Genomic DNA, 14,331 nt, shown 5'->3' with positions numbered 1-14,331 from the left:
AGCTGAAACTCCAATACTTTGGCCACTTGATGCGAAGAACTGACTCATTTGAAAAGTCCCTGATGCTGGGAAAGATTGAAGGCAGGAGAAGGGGACGACAGAGGATGAGATGGTTGGATGGATCACCAACATGATGGACCTGAGTTTAAGCAAGTTCCAGGAGTTAGTGATGGATAGGGAAACCTGACATGCTGTAGTCCATGGGGTCGAGAAGAGTTGGACATGACTGAGCGACTGAACTGAACTGAACTGAAACACCTTGGAAATTTTCGAGAATGGCTCTGACTTTAGTCAATGCTTAGTCCATTTTAAGTTGACATTTAATATGTGTTTAGATATAAGTGAGTATGATTTTGTTAATAAAAGTATTAAACATCATATAAGATGAAACCTCCAAGTGGAAAAAGTACTGTAAGATTTGACATAACTAAGTTTATAAATCTTTTAAATTCTAGTGAATAAGTGAATAAAGGGAGTAAATCTTTTAAATTCTATCCACGTCAATTTTATCCACTACCTCTTTCCATTTTTTGTAGTCCTGCAAAATATTTAAATTGCTTTTAAAATATTCCAAGTGGCAAATTAAAGTGGCATCTTTTTTTTTTTTTTTTGGAATTCAGAACATGTCCAAAATGTCCTGTTTCTAACTCTGAACTTCACCCTTCACAAAAATAAACATAAAATGAGGAAAGACAGGTTTGAAGTGTCTTGATTAATCAGTATAAGGGAGTTTTCCCAAACCAGAATTCACTTGATCCCTTTGTTTGGCACCCAGAATTTTACCCCTGGCGAATGGATCATAGTAAGGGTTTGTTTGGATAAAAGGTAAGTCTTTCTTTTGTAAAATGGACTATTCTTGGACAAATCAATTTTGAGAAAGAGTACCTGTAAAAGTTGAGCCAGCAATTTATTCCCTTAGTTGTTTAAGAAATTGATTGCCTTAAATATTATCTGTGCAAGGCATAACTAACCTTTATTGTCAAAGCCAAGATAGTGACACCCTTGGTGTGAGATGAGAGGAGGGGGAGGATATTACTAAAATCATCATGCTTTTATTCCCTGATCATCTTACTCTTTAAAAAAAAAACATTATTTATTCATTTTTGCCTGCACTGGGTCTTCATTACTGTATGCAGGCTTTCTCTTGTTGCAGAGCATAGGCTCTCGGGCACATTGGCTTCCATAGTTGCAGCACACGGGGTCAGTAGTTGTGGTGCTTGGGTTTAGTTGCCCTGTGGCTATAGGATCTTCCAAGATCAGGGATCAAACCTGTCCTCTACATTGGTAGGCGGATTCTGAACCACTGGACTACCAGGGAAGTCCTGATCATCTCTTGAATCTGTTCATTGCTCTAAATCTCCTGGGTTACTACACTGGACATGCTGCTTCTAATTCTTGATGGCTGTATTTAGCTCTGAATTGCCCTCCCTAAATCCATCCTCTTTATCCCTCCAGTCACCCTCTTTGTTTCCCCCAGTTAATGCCTATATTTCCTTTAGGAGCTTAATTTTCAAAACTTGAGGAAGGGGCTTCCCAGGTGGCTCAGTGGTAAAGAATCTGCCTGCCAATGCAGGAGACACTGGTTCAATACCCAGTCTGGGACGATCCCACATGCCTCAGAGCAACTAAGCCCATGTGCCACAGCTACTGAGGCCTACAGCCTGTGCTCGGCAACGAGAAGAGCCACTGCATAAGTCTGCCCACTGCAACTACAGCATAGCCCCTGCTTGCCACAGCTCAAGAAAAGCCGGAGCAGCAGCAAAGACCCAGCTCAGCCAAAAATAAATAAACTTGAGGAAGCACCCCTGACCTGCTATGTTAGATGCTTTTATTGTGTATTCCCACAAGACTATATATATCTTCCTTAAGTTATTTTACATGCCTCTGTGTTACTGATGTTTCCCCAGAGTAAAATGTAGGAAGGCTGGGAATGTACCATTCTTTATTCACAATTCTATTCCTAATGACTAGCACACTTTAATCACATAGTAAACACTTGGAGGAAATTCTTATTGAATGACTGAATCAAGCGCTTTTTAAATTTTAAGAGGAACGTGCTTGTAAATTGAAATCCTACATGAAATTTTGATAATATGAAGCAGATTGAGAGATAAAAGTAGAACTGCTCTGATACGGAGAAGGAAGTCGGAGACACAGTGCTCTGTCAGCTTTAATCTCCCACTCATTTTCTCTCTCATAGACTTTGACACACCACAGGGAAACTCAGAGCTCCATGATACATAATCTGAAAATAATTGCCCTACCACATGCAGTTCTCAAACAAACTTTTGTTCTCAGGACTCCTTTACACATTTAAAACTTGAAGACCCCAAAAAGCTTTTTCATGTTTATTATAGCTATTTGTATTGGCCCTATTAGAAATGAAAATTGATAAATCACACAGAAATACATCAGTTCCTTAAACTTAGCAATAATAAGCCCATTAGTGGTAGTGTAGTCGCTCAGTCACGTCCGACTCTTTGTGACCCCCATGAACTGAAGCCTGCCAGGCTCCCATGGATGGCCATGGGATTCTCCAGGCAAGAATACTGGATTCGTTTGCCATTTCCTTCTCCAAGGGATCTTCCCAACCCAGGAATCAAACCCAAATCTCCTGCATTGCAGGCAGATTCCTTACCGACTGAGCTACAAGGAAAGCTGTAAGTTCATTTCATGTCAACATAATGTATTTTTATTAAAAAATTACTTCTAAATAAAAAATTAGAAGATTGGCATTGCTTTACGTTTTTGTAAGTCTATAATATCCGCACTGACCTGTTATAGGGTCTTCCGTGGTGGCTCAGATGTAAAGGATCTGAGGGAGACCGGGGTTCGATCCCTGGGTCGGGAAGATCCCTTGGAGAATGAAATGGCTACCCACCCCAGTGTCCTTGCCTGGAGAATCCTATGGACAGAGGAACCTAATGCGCTGTATAGTCCATGGGGTCGAAAAGAGGTGGACGTGACTGAGCGACTAACACACACAATGACCTGTGATAATATCACATGTCCTACAGCCTCTGGAAAATTCAACCATATCCTTGCGAGAGAATGAGTGAAAAAAGAAAGGGACATATTAGTATTATCATAAAAGTGTTTTTTTTTTTTTTTTTTTTTTTGGTTAATTATCCTTTATCTCCTTAACACTAAAAAAAAAAATATGGAACGCTTCACGAATTTGCGTGTCATCCTTGCGCAGGGGCCATGCTAATCTTCTCTGTATCGTTCCAATTTTAGTATATGTGCTGCCGAAGCGAGCACCATAAAAGTGTTTTTTACCTTCTGGATCCCTTGAAAAGTTCTCAGAAATGGTCAGCACATTTTGAGAACATTTGTCTTATATCCAAAGGTCCATTCTAGCTATTATTGATAGTTTGATTTCATTTCTAAGAGTCTCTTGAGCTTTTTGAAGATTATGATCATTACCAAAATACTAACAAAGAATGTGAAGTGAATAATAGGTAGAAAAATGTTGAATTCAAAATAAAGGGAGTAGAATAGTGGTTTTTTATTAGAAAGCTGACTGTAACAGTAAACAAATCTATGTATGCACCAAGTTAAAAAACCTCTGGGACTTACTTGGTGGTCTAGTGGTTAAGACTGTGTACTGCCAATGCAGAAGGTGGGGGTTCGATCCCTTGTCTGGGAACTAAGATGCCACATGCAGTGTAGTGTGTCATGGCCAAAAAACCAAAAAAAAAAAAAAAAAGCTTCTATTAAATGCATTGAAATTACTTGTTCATTTGTCTCCCCCACAAGCCTGTGAGTTTTGGAAGAAAGAATTGGATTTTGATTTATCTTTGGTCTCTAGGATAATGTCTAACACAATAGGCACTAAATCTTTGCTGAATAAATCAGTTTAAGAACATAGAACGTACAACACCTACACACGCTATCACGTTTTCTAGGATTCACAACAAACAATTCTTCAACAGCTTGTTTCAAGTGCACCTCATGCTCATATCAGAAATCTATATGGTATTTTAACGTGCCTTTATAAACTTCTCCTTTCCTTGACATGTTTCAAGATGGTCTTTGACTTCAAGTACAGATTATATTACTTGAAGTAATTCTTATTTTTAAAAAATTTTTTTATTAAAGTATAATTGATTTACAACGTGGTGTTGCAGGTGTATAGCAAAGTGATTCGGTTATATATATATAATTATTTTTTTTTATTATATATAATAATATATATATTTATATATATAACTTTTTCAGATTCTTTCCCATTACAGTTTATTACAAGATATCAAGCAGAGTTTCCTGTGCTATACACTAGATCCTTTTTGGTTATCTTTTCCTTTTTTTGGCCCTGCCCAGCGGTATACCGGTGGTTACCCAACCAGGAATCCAACCAGCAGAACCCTCTGCAGTGGAAGCGCAGGGAGTCTTCAACACAGACCTCCAGGGAAGTCCCTGGTTATCTACTTTACATAAAGTTGTGTGTATATGTTATGTATATGTTAATCCCAATCCAATACGTCCCTCCTTCCCCTTTCCCCTTTGGTTACCATAAGTTTGTTTTCTATGTATTTTGTAAAGTTCATTTGTATCGTTTTTTTTAAAAAAAGATTCCACACATAAGAGTGATACAGTTATCTTCGACCGACTTCACTTAGAATGATAATCTCTAGGTCCATCCATGTGATGTAACTCTTAATTTAACCAGAGGAAGGAAAAAGTCATGACTGCTTTTTTACCCCCCTTTAAATTTGAGGTTTAAGATGACCTTGGAGTGGGGAAACTGGAATAGAACTGCTCTCATTAAAAGTGCGCGGCTCCATACGCGGCACTTAGATCTTGCATGCTCTCTGCTACGTATCGTGCACAGACGTCTCAAATCCCGAACTTGGCAGGAGCATCTGGAAAATCTGCCTGGAGGGCATGGCTGTCTCGCTTCTCCAGCGGGATCAGGGTGGAGATCACTAACTGGTCCAGTCATGATGGCCTCAGCATCCATCTGGCGTGACTCCTTCCCAGAAGCGGCGGCTCTATGTAAACTGACTAAGCCCTGGGACGCGGGCCCGCAAGGGTACGAAGGATCCAGGCGCCTGGAGGACGTGGGAGCGGAGGAAGCTGCTGGCCACGTCTGATCCGCAAGGTCTAGGGGAGCCGGAAGACAAGGCAGGCTCTCTCTAGGCTGCTGGGGAGACCGGAAAGGGGGCCTGGACCTTCCGGTCCCAGTGGGCCTCAGCCCCAAAGTATGGCTGGCCCGGCGCGCAGGCGGCACCACCTCAGCGCTGTCAGACAGGATGGGGACACAGGGGAGGAACCGGGGCCCAGACGGCAAGAGAAGACTTCAGACGACGGGGGAACTAGCAGCTGACCTACTCGTTCCCGCGGCTCTAGCCGCTGGGGCCTCGGTGGACCCGCAGCGCACGCAGCTCCGCCCCGCGCGGCTCGCGGCAGGGGCGGGGCCGCTGAGCTGGACGCAGCGGATTTGCTCAGCGTCGGCCGGGGGCGGGGTCTGCCACGGCTGGCCACGCCCCCGTGCCCCCGCCCCAGGGCCCGCAGGAAATGGGGGCGGGCCCTGGCCTAGCTTGGCGGGAGGGGGAGCAGGGATGCAACCCAGGGCAGAGTCCGGGAGGGCTTGGCTCCCCGGGAATGAATCCTCCGCCTCCTCGGGTGGAAGCCTTTAAATGCGGGCTCGGGCCCGGGACTCAGGGTGCGGCGCCTGGCAGCCCGAGGCGGGTCTGCGGTGAGGGAAGACCAGACGGAGCAGGGCGCGAGTGCCGAGGCTGCGGCTGCGCGGCCCAGAGCGAGGAGCTGTCCGAGCCGGGGGGATAGAAGCGGCTGCAGCGCTCGGTGCCTGGAAGTGGGTAAGCGCCGTTCGCGGGCTGGCCCCGCCGCCCAGAGGGTGCTCCCGGGCCCCATCGGGATGTGGAAGGGACGGGGCGGGGTGTGCGCGCTGCTCCGGTCGCTCCGGCGCGCGGTCCGCGGCTTCCAGTGTCACGACTCTGGGTCTCCTCTGGTGGGCTCTGGGCGGGAATCGTCCTTTGGATCTGCTGCCCTGGAAGAGAGATAGCTTAGGCCTTTAATTCAAGACTCGGCGGGTCTTCCAGCCGCTTCTCTTTTCTGCTTTCTCCCACTTTCCGACTTAAGTGAGATTTCCCTGGCGCCTCTGAAAGCCGAACATCACCAGAGGAGGTGGTCCTTTGCTTAGGGACCCCATTTTGGCCTCTGAATCAAAGTCTTTTGTGTTTAGATTTGCTCACATGGAGTGCTGGCGCTTTCCCCCCTTCCCTGACCGCCCTTCTTAAGAAACTTGACAAGAAAACGAACCAGAGAGCCTTTTCGAAGGCGAAATCCTAAGATATTCTATCGTGACATCTATATAGCTGTCCTGAAATGCATTGTTGGCCGCCACACCATGTAATGGCTTTATTTCATGTTACGGAAGGCCTTTCCGGAGAGATCGTGTTTGTGTGAGCCCTTGAAAAATTATACCTTCTTATATGTAGGAAAATAATTGAGTAGGGTCGAGAATTCTGGTATATAGAAAAGAAGGATTCACTGGTAGGGAACTTTTCAGGGATATACAGAAGAGTAGCTGTTCATTGACCGCCCTCAAAGACACAGCGAGTCTGTGAGTTTCTTCAAATCCCCTAAGAAATGGGCAACAGTAGTCTGGTCTGTTCCTTGGTGGGTAGGAGGGTGGTTCTGGAAATGAAAGAGGTTTCTGTGTGCTCTGAGATTGCTCGGTAGTACCCAGCCTCTAGTTTAAGGTAAGGGCTAGGCAACCCTGATTGAAAGGGTCTCATTTCTTCTCCTGTTGCTGCACTCCTCTCATAGGAAATCTGCACCTAATAAGCATACTCCATCTTCTCTCGTGTTGTTTGCACAGCTTTACATGAAACCCTTTAGATATAAGGTTAACAATCTTATTCACTGATTAAATATTTTCCCCAGGTCAGGCATCTGTTAGTATGTCATTTCTGAAATGTCTAAGATGATGTGTGAAGTTGGTGTGACATCCATTGCCTTAGCTTTGTTGTTGTTTAGTCCCTAAACTGCATCCGACTTTTTTGCAACCCCGTGGACTGTAGCCTGCCAGGCTTCTCTGTCCATGGCATTTTCCAGGCAAGCATACTGGCCTGGGTTACGATTTCCTTCTCCAGGAGATCTTCCTGACCCAGGGATTGAACCCACATCTCCTGCACTGGCAGATGGATTCTTTACCACTTAGCCACGAGGGAAGCCCATTATACTGGGTACTTGTAGAGTGTACTGAAGAGGGGTGGAGATGGAGGGATTATATTCACCTTAGATTGTAATCGGAGGTTCGCTCTTTGTTAGCCAGAGCTTGTAGGTTGAAATATTGTTCTGAATTCGTAAAATTTTAAATGAAAAATAGTTTTGGAACAGCTTGGATTGCTGTGGCTTTCCCAAAACACGGGGTAAAAAGTCATTCCAAACTGACTCATTCGTAAGCAAATATTACCATTTCCCAGACAGCACAGTAGAGGATCGGAAGGTATATAAAAGTAGAAATTTAAAGTGGTACCAGAAGATATCTGTGTCAGGCAGAGTACATCACTAACACTGTATCAAGCTCCATATTAAAGCTTATTGAAGATTTTGTTGAAGCTTCCAGGTGGTAATTTATTGGACTTGCACAGATGGTACATTGGGCTTCTTCAGTAATTTCCCCATTGTCATCTGCGAGCCATATGAAACAGCAACACAGGGGTACCCCAAAACACAGGCAGTTCCATAATACAGGCCCACCTGCCATCAACAGTTTACCCTGGATGCTTATATGAAAGGCAAGCTGAATGTGGCCTGGCGACCAAGGTGGATAAGAAGTAACTCTGGGGGCTTCGCTGGGGGCTCAGTGGTAAAGAGTCGCCTGCCAGTGCAGGGAACACAGGTTCAATCCCTGGTTCAGGAAGGTCCCATATGCTGCGGAGAAACTAAGCTGGTGCGCGCTCTAGAGCCCAGGAGTCGCAGCTTCTGAGCCTATGTGTCACAAGTAATGAAGCTCATGCGCCTGGAGCTTGAGACAGGAGACACTACTGCAATGAGAAGCCCTTGCACTGCGACAAGGAGTAGCCCCCACCCTCCCCGACCCCACCGGCCTCCACGACTGGAGCAAGCCTGCGAGCAGCACCGAAGACCCGCCACAGCCATAACCTTTTTTTTTTTTTTTAAAGCAGTAACTCTGAGAAGACATGCTAAAGTTCTACCTTAAGAGACAGGATGATAGGATTTTGGACAATCTGCAAAAATACTATGATAAGTCGTCTGAGCTAAAAATATTCAAATAACAGTTTTCATCTCAAAAAGACCCTTAATAAAGAGTTACTCATCCAGTTAATAGTTAGTGAGAGCCCAACAGTGGTACTTAGGTGAAGAGCAGCAGAGAAATGTTAGCCTGGGACCACCTTATTAAACCTTATTAAACTCTTGAGCCCAAGAGTTCATCATGTAGATCTTCGACCCATGTTTATTGTAAGAATGTTAACAGAAGCTCTTCTGGTTGAGATTGAGGGCCTAGGCTGCCCTTACAATCTCTTGGCTAAGGATTAAGTGGTAACACCATAAAATCCTCTCGTTCAAAAGTCCTGTGAGATTTCACTTTTTAGGTATTCCACATACATTGGTTTTGATTAGAGAGGCCACCTATCCCGTAAGGGTGTTGCTCTGTGTGGTAGGTGGTCCTTCAGATTTGTCACAGTTCAGGACTTGACCTTCAGCCTTGCAGATCTGGAAGGTTGATTTTTTTTTTTCTCCCACAGACCCGTGGTTAATGAGGTTTTAGGTTTTAACTTAACGATGCCTAAGCTCATAAGACACTGATGGATATACTAGAATGGAACCTTGCTAATACAGTAGGGAAATTTTATTCTAGTACCTGGAATACTGATGTCTCAAACCCAGGTCATCCCTTTCTAGTATTATAATTCCTGGCAATCTGAACTCATAAGGCAGAGTGGAATCAGAGCCAAGAATATGGGGGTAATTTGCCATCCAAGCATTGGGAAAGCCTTTTCTTGCCTCACTGTTCTGAGCCCAGAACACTTCTGACTTCCAGATTCTGTGTCACTCTTTAGACAGCTCTGAAACAAACATCATTCTTCTTAATGTTCCTTTTCCAGGCCCTGAGGTGATCATTCCTTCTTCTTTTTCTTCAATGGATCTCGTTAGGTTTTAGATACATTAATGCCTTTGATTGTTATGGTTACTTTCAGCTGTTTCCTTAAGTTATTAAATTATAGCCTCATGGATTTTTATGGTCATACCTTCCTGAAAAAGGCATTCAAGACCCACTTCCAATTCATTTCCACTCTAGGAGACAATCATTACCTGTTAATACTTTTTTTTTTTTTTTTTAATTTTAAACTTTTGGGGGCTTCCCTGGTGGCTCAGTGGTAAAGAATCCACCTGCCCATGCAAGAGACATGAGTTCAGCCCCTGATCTGGGAGGATCCCACGTGCTGAGGAGCAACTGACAGTGAATTGACCCGGTGCTCTGGAGCCTGGGAGCTGCAGTTGTTGAAGCGCGAGCTCCCTGAACCAGCGCTCCAGAGCAAGAGAAGCCTCTGCAATGAGAAGCTCAGACACCGCCACTGCAGAGCAGCCCCCGCTCACTGCAACCAGAGAAAAGCCCAAGTAGCAACTAAGACCCAGCACCGCAAAATAAATAAAAAAATAAAATAATTTTTTAAAAAACAAAACTTTTTATTTTGTATTGGGGTGTGTGTACTTAGTCGCTCAGTCGTGTCCGACTCTTTGTGACCTCATGGACTGTAGCCCGCCAGGCTCCTCCTTCCATGGGGATTCTTCAGGCAAGTATACTGGAGTGGGCTGCCATGCCCTTCTCCAGAGGATCTTCCCAACCCAAGGATCGAACCCAGGCCTCCTGCATTGCAGGCAGATTCTTTACCATCTGAGCCACCAGGGAAACCCAAGAATACTGGAGTGGGTAGCCTATCCCTTCTCCAGGGAATCTGCCTGACCCAGGAATCGAACCAGGGTCTCCTGCATTGCAGGTGGATTCTTTACCAGCTGAGCTATCAGGGAAGCTCCAATTAACAATGTTGTGGCAACTTCAGCAGAATAGCAAAGTGACTCAGTCATAGATATACATGTATCCATTCTCCCCCAAACCTTCTTCCCATCCAGGCTGGCGTATAACATTGCCTCTCGCTACTTAATATCCACTTTTTTTTTCCTTGTAACTAGGCAGATTGCCTCACTTCTTTGGACTCACTTCTGTATGTGAGTCCTTATCTATTCCCTCCTGTCATCTGAAATGCCCTCCCCGCTTATATTTCCTTTCTATATCCTATTTATTCTTTAGGCCACTCTTAGATTTTACATTTCCCTCTATGTAGGCTGCTTTCTTATTTTGATTCCCCTGGACTTTAACACTTACTTTATCATTTAGTTGGTTATCAGTTCAGTTCAGTTGCTCAGTCATGTCTGACTCTTTGCGACCCCATGAATCGCAGCACGCCAGGCCTCCCTGTCCATCACCAACTCCCAGAGTTTACTCAAACTCATGCCCATCGAGTCGGTGATGCCATCCAGCCATCTCATCCTCTGTTGTCCCCTTCTCCTGCCCCCAATCCCTCCCAGCACCAGGGTCTTTTCCAATGAGTCAACTCTTCGCATGAGGTTATACTCCCTTGTATAATTTAACCATGTTATCTGGGTGTGACTAATTCCATTTTATCTTTTAAGTCAGTTTAAAAGTCACCTCAGAGAGACTTCAGTTCAGTTCAGTTCAGTTCAGTTGCTCAGTCGTGTCCGACTCTTTGCGACCTCATGAATCACAGCACGCCAGGCCTCCCTGTCCATGACCAGTTCCCGGAGTTTACTCAAACTCATGTCCATCAAGTCAGTGATGCCATCCAGCCATCTCATCCTCTGTCGTTTCCTTCTCCTCCTGCCCCCTATCCCTCCCAGCATCAGGGTCTTTTCCAATGAGTCAACTCTTCACATGAGGTGGCCAAAGTATTGGAGTTTTAGCTTCAGCATCAGTCCTTCCAATGAACACCCAGGACTGATCTCCTTGAATGAACTGGTTGGATCTCCTTGCAGTCCAAGGGACTCTCAAGAGTCTTCACCAACACCACAGTTCAAAAGCATCAATTTTTCGGTGCTCAACTTTCTTCACAGTCCAACTCTCACATCCACACATGACCACTGGAAAACCCATAGCCTTGACTAGACGGACCTTTGTTTTGCTTTACCCTAAATAAAATAGTCCATTCCCCACAGTGTTTCTTTTTCAGCTTTTCCTTTATTTCCTTTATGTGGAATTTACCACAACTGCCATTGTTTTGTTTGCGTGCTCTCCTACTAAAATATAACTACCTAAAGGTAGGAGCTCTTGTCTGTCATGTTCACTGTTGTATCTATAGTACATAGAACAATAGTGTCTGATACATGGGGGGGTCTTTAACAAACGCTTTTCAGTTGAATTATTCCCTAAATAAATTGTTAAGTAGTTGAGGGTCAGGACCTATATTATTTTATGGCCAAATTCTCTGCTGTGCCCACACAGTAGACCCGTAAGTTGGGAATGTTAGTTTTTCATGAAGGAGAAGGGGATAAGCCTGAAGAAAGTTGAGGCACTTTTTCTGAAACCAGATGCCAAGATTCTTCTACTGTAGAGGGGATAGCAGCAGTGAATGCTGGAAATACATCTTTGGTAAGCCTGCTCCAGGCCCAACTGTCCCTCCCACAGGTGGGCACTTTTCAGAACATTCCCCTCAGCTTTAGCCACTGAGCAATTCCCACGCAGTCATATCTCCCCATACATTTTCCTTGTCTATAGGGCACTTGAGGCTGGGAGAGTATTAACAGGCAGAACTGAGAAGTATGAGGGTGAAGTAATGAAAGATACATGGTTGCCAAAAGTTTATTTTTCTAGGTTCAATGTTTTTCTTAAGGTGATTCCTGGAATACTAACAAAGGTTGCTTGTGGTAGCAAAGTAGATAAGGATGGGGTGGGTGTGAGGTTTCTGTTTACCTTGTTACACGGATTTTTATTTTATTTTTTTGGCTGCCCCAAGTGACTTGTGGAATCTTAGCCCCCTGACCAGGGACTAAATGCAGACCAACTGCAGTGAAAGTGCTTAACCACAGGACCATTAGGGAACGCCTCCGATTTAATTTTTGATTCATATGAATTATTACCTATTCAAACTAAAAATACATTTAAAATATTACTTTGTATGCATATTGCTAAGCATATTGCTCTCTTTCAGAAGTCATTAGATTACAAATTCTGTACATATTTACTGTTTTACTGAATTCCATTTTAAGTTGTTAAAAGGTCATTAGAGAATTCCCTGGCGGTCCAGTGGTTCGGACTTTGTGCTTACTCTGCAGGGGGCCAGGGTTTGATCCCTGGTCCGGTAGCTAGGATCCCATAAGCTGCACAGCCAAGAGGAGAAAAAAGGAGTCGTTACAGATCAGACTCTGGGAGCTGATATCTTCTAATCATAACGAAAAGATCAATTTATAAACCAGATTACTTGTTCATTAGCTCAGACCAGGATACGTGTATGGGTTGTCAGGCCAGTCATTTCTAGTAGGGAAGCTTACCCAGAGAACCAGGGAAGATTAGAACATTGTTTGATTAGTGAAAATTCATATCAGAGGGAACTGGATCATCTTAATTATGTGCTTCGTGTACCTTTTTTCACTATAGGGATATACTTGCCAGGCATTGTAATTAGATGAGCCTTCCATATTACCTTCTCTGATCCATGCGGGAATATACTAACAGGGTCTTAAACTTTCTGATTACCATTTTCCTTCTTTATGGAATCCATGAATGGGTTAGATCCAATGATGTCTGAGATTAGATTTAGTCCTTGACAAGGGCAGAATTTCTAAGGATTTGATCAGTTTGATTAATTTTGTTCTTATTCCTGAATAAACTGACATTCTTTTGTATAACTCAGTCCGTTGTCCTTTTGATTAGTGTGAATCAGTTCACCCACCTAGTCACTTGAAAAGTCATCAAAATCTGCGAAATAGCTTTGCTAACTACAGAAATTAGTCTAAGTAGCTAAGTCATGTCCAACTCTTGTGACCCCATTGACTGGCCCACCAGGCTCCTCTGTCTATGGGATTCTCCCAGCAAGAATACTGGAGTGGGTTGCCATTTCCTACTCCAGGAGATCTTCCCAATCCAGGGATCGAACCTAGGTCTCCTGAATTGTAGGCTGATTCTTTAACCAACGGAGCTACAAAAGCCCAATTACAGAAATTACTTTCCTTTAACTATTTCATAGTTTCCGATTAAAGTTGAAATAGAGTTCAAGATTTCTGTCCAGTACCTAAGAAAGAATTGCTGAAGCCAAACTGTGCAGGGAATATAATCTCAGAGGTATATTCTGGGCTTAGAAGTAATCTTAATATCTATCATTTTAGTCTAAACCTGTCATAAAGCTGACCTTTATACACCAGCATTTAGTTAAGCAAGAATTGCACGGGTGTGTTCACCTATGAATTTTCCCTTGGCAATCAAAGTTATGCTACTGTGTTAGAGGGCAGAGGTTTTATTGTGCTGCTTGACTTTCTAAATATTAGGTCATTATAATCTTTGTGACACTTTTTCAGTGATGTCAGTTACTATAATTTTTTCCATGTTTCGTGCTGGTACAGCTGAGAACAGGCTAGGTCATCCAATTGGAACATTACTTTTTTTTTTATCACTGTTTACATAATTCTTTTTTTTTTCCATTTATTTTTATTAGTTGGAGGCTAATTACTTTACAATATTGTAGTGGTTTTTGCCATACATTGACATGAATCAGTCATGGATTTACATGTGTTCCCTATCCTGATCCCCCCTCCCGCCTCCCTCCCCATCCCATCCCTCTGGGTCTTCCCAGTGCACCAGTCCTGAGCACTTATCTCATGCATCCAGCCTGGGCTGGTGATCTGTTTCACCCTTGATAGTATACTTGTTTCAATGCTGTTCTCTCTGAACATCCCACCCTCGCCTTCTCCCACAGAGTCCAAAAGTCTGTTCTGTACATCTGTGTCTCTTTTTCTGTTTTGCATATAGGGTTATCATTACCATCTTTTTAAATTCCATATATATGCGCTAGTATACTGTATTGGTCTTTATCTTTCTGGCTTACTTCACTCTGTTTAATGGGCTCCAGTTTCATCCATCTCAATAGAACTGATTCAAATGAATTCTTTTTAATGGCTGAGTAATATTCCATGGTGTATATGTACCACAGCTTCCTTATCCATTCATTTGCTGATGGGCATCTAGGTTGCTTCCACGTCCTGGCTATTATAAACAGTGCTGCGATGAACATTGGGGTGCACGTGTCTCTTTCAGATCTGGTTTCC

The 14,331-nt window shown here is 43.7% G+C and overlaps 1 protein-coding gene and 1 non-coding gene across 2 annotated transcripts in view; one reads left to right on the top strand and one right to left on the bottom strand.

Moving 5' to 3' along the window:
• Positions 1–3,154: 3,154 nt before the first annotated feature.
• Positions 3,155–3,261, bottom strand: LOC136148174 (U6 spliceosomal RNA). Its single transcript, XR_010659459.1, has one exon. It is a non-coding gene; the product is annotated as a U6 spliceosomal RNA (small nuclear RNA).
• A 2,282-nt stretch (positions 3,262–5,543) lies between these two features.
• The window catches only part of UGDH (UDP-glucose 6-dehydrogenase), a 33,278-nt gene continuing 24,490 nt past the window's right edge, over positions 5,544–14,331 (top strand). Inside the window, exon 1 of the mRNA XM_065907488.1 lies at positions 5,544–5,822. The gene's annotated coding sequence lies outside the window, so the exon portion shown is untranslated. The remainder of the gene's footprint in view (positions 5,823–14,331) is intronic.

This window comes from Muntiacus reevesi, chromosome 16 (assembly GCF_963930625.1).
Source record: "Muntiacus reevesi chromosome 16, mMunRee1.1, whole genome shotgun sequence".
Taxonomy (NCBI): Eukaryota; Metazoa; Chordata; class Mammalia; order Artiodactyla; family Cervidae; genus Muntiacus; species Muntiacus reevesi.
Note: the sequence above shows the minus strand (reverse complement) of the source record. Positions and strands in the feature narration are given on the sequence as shown.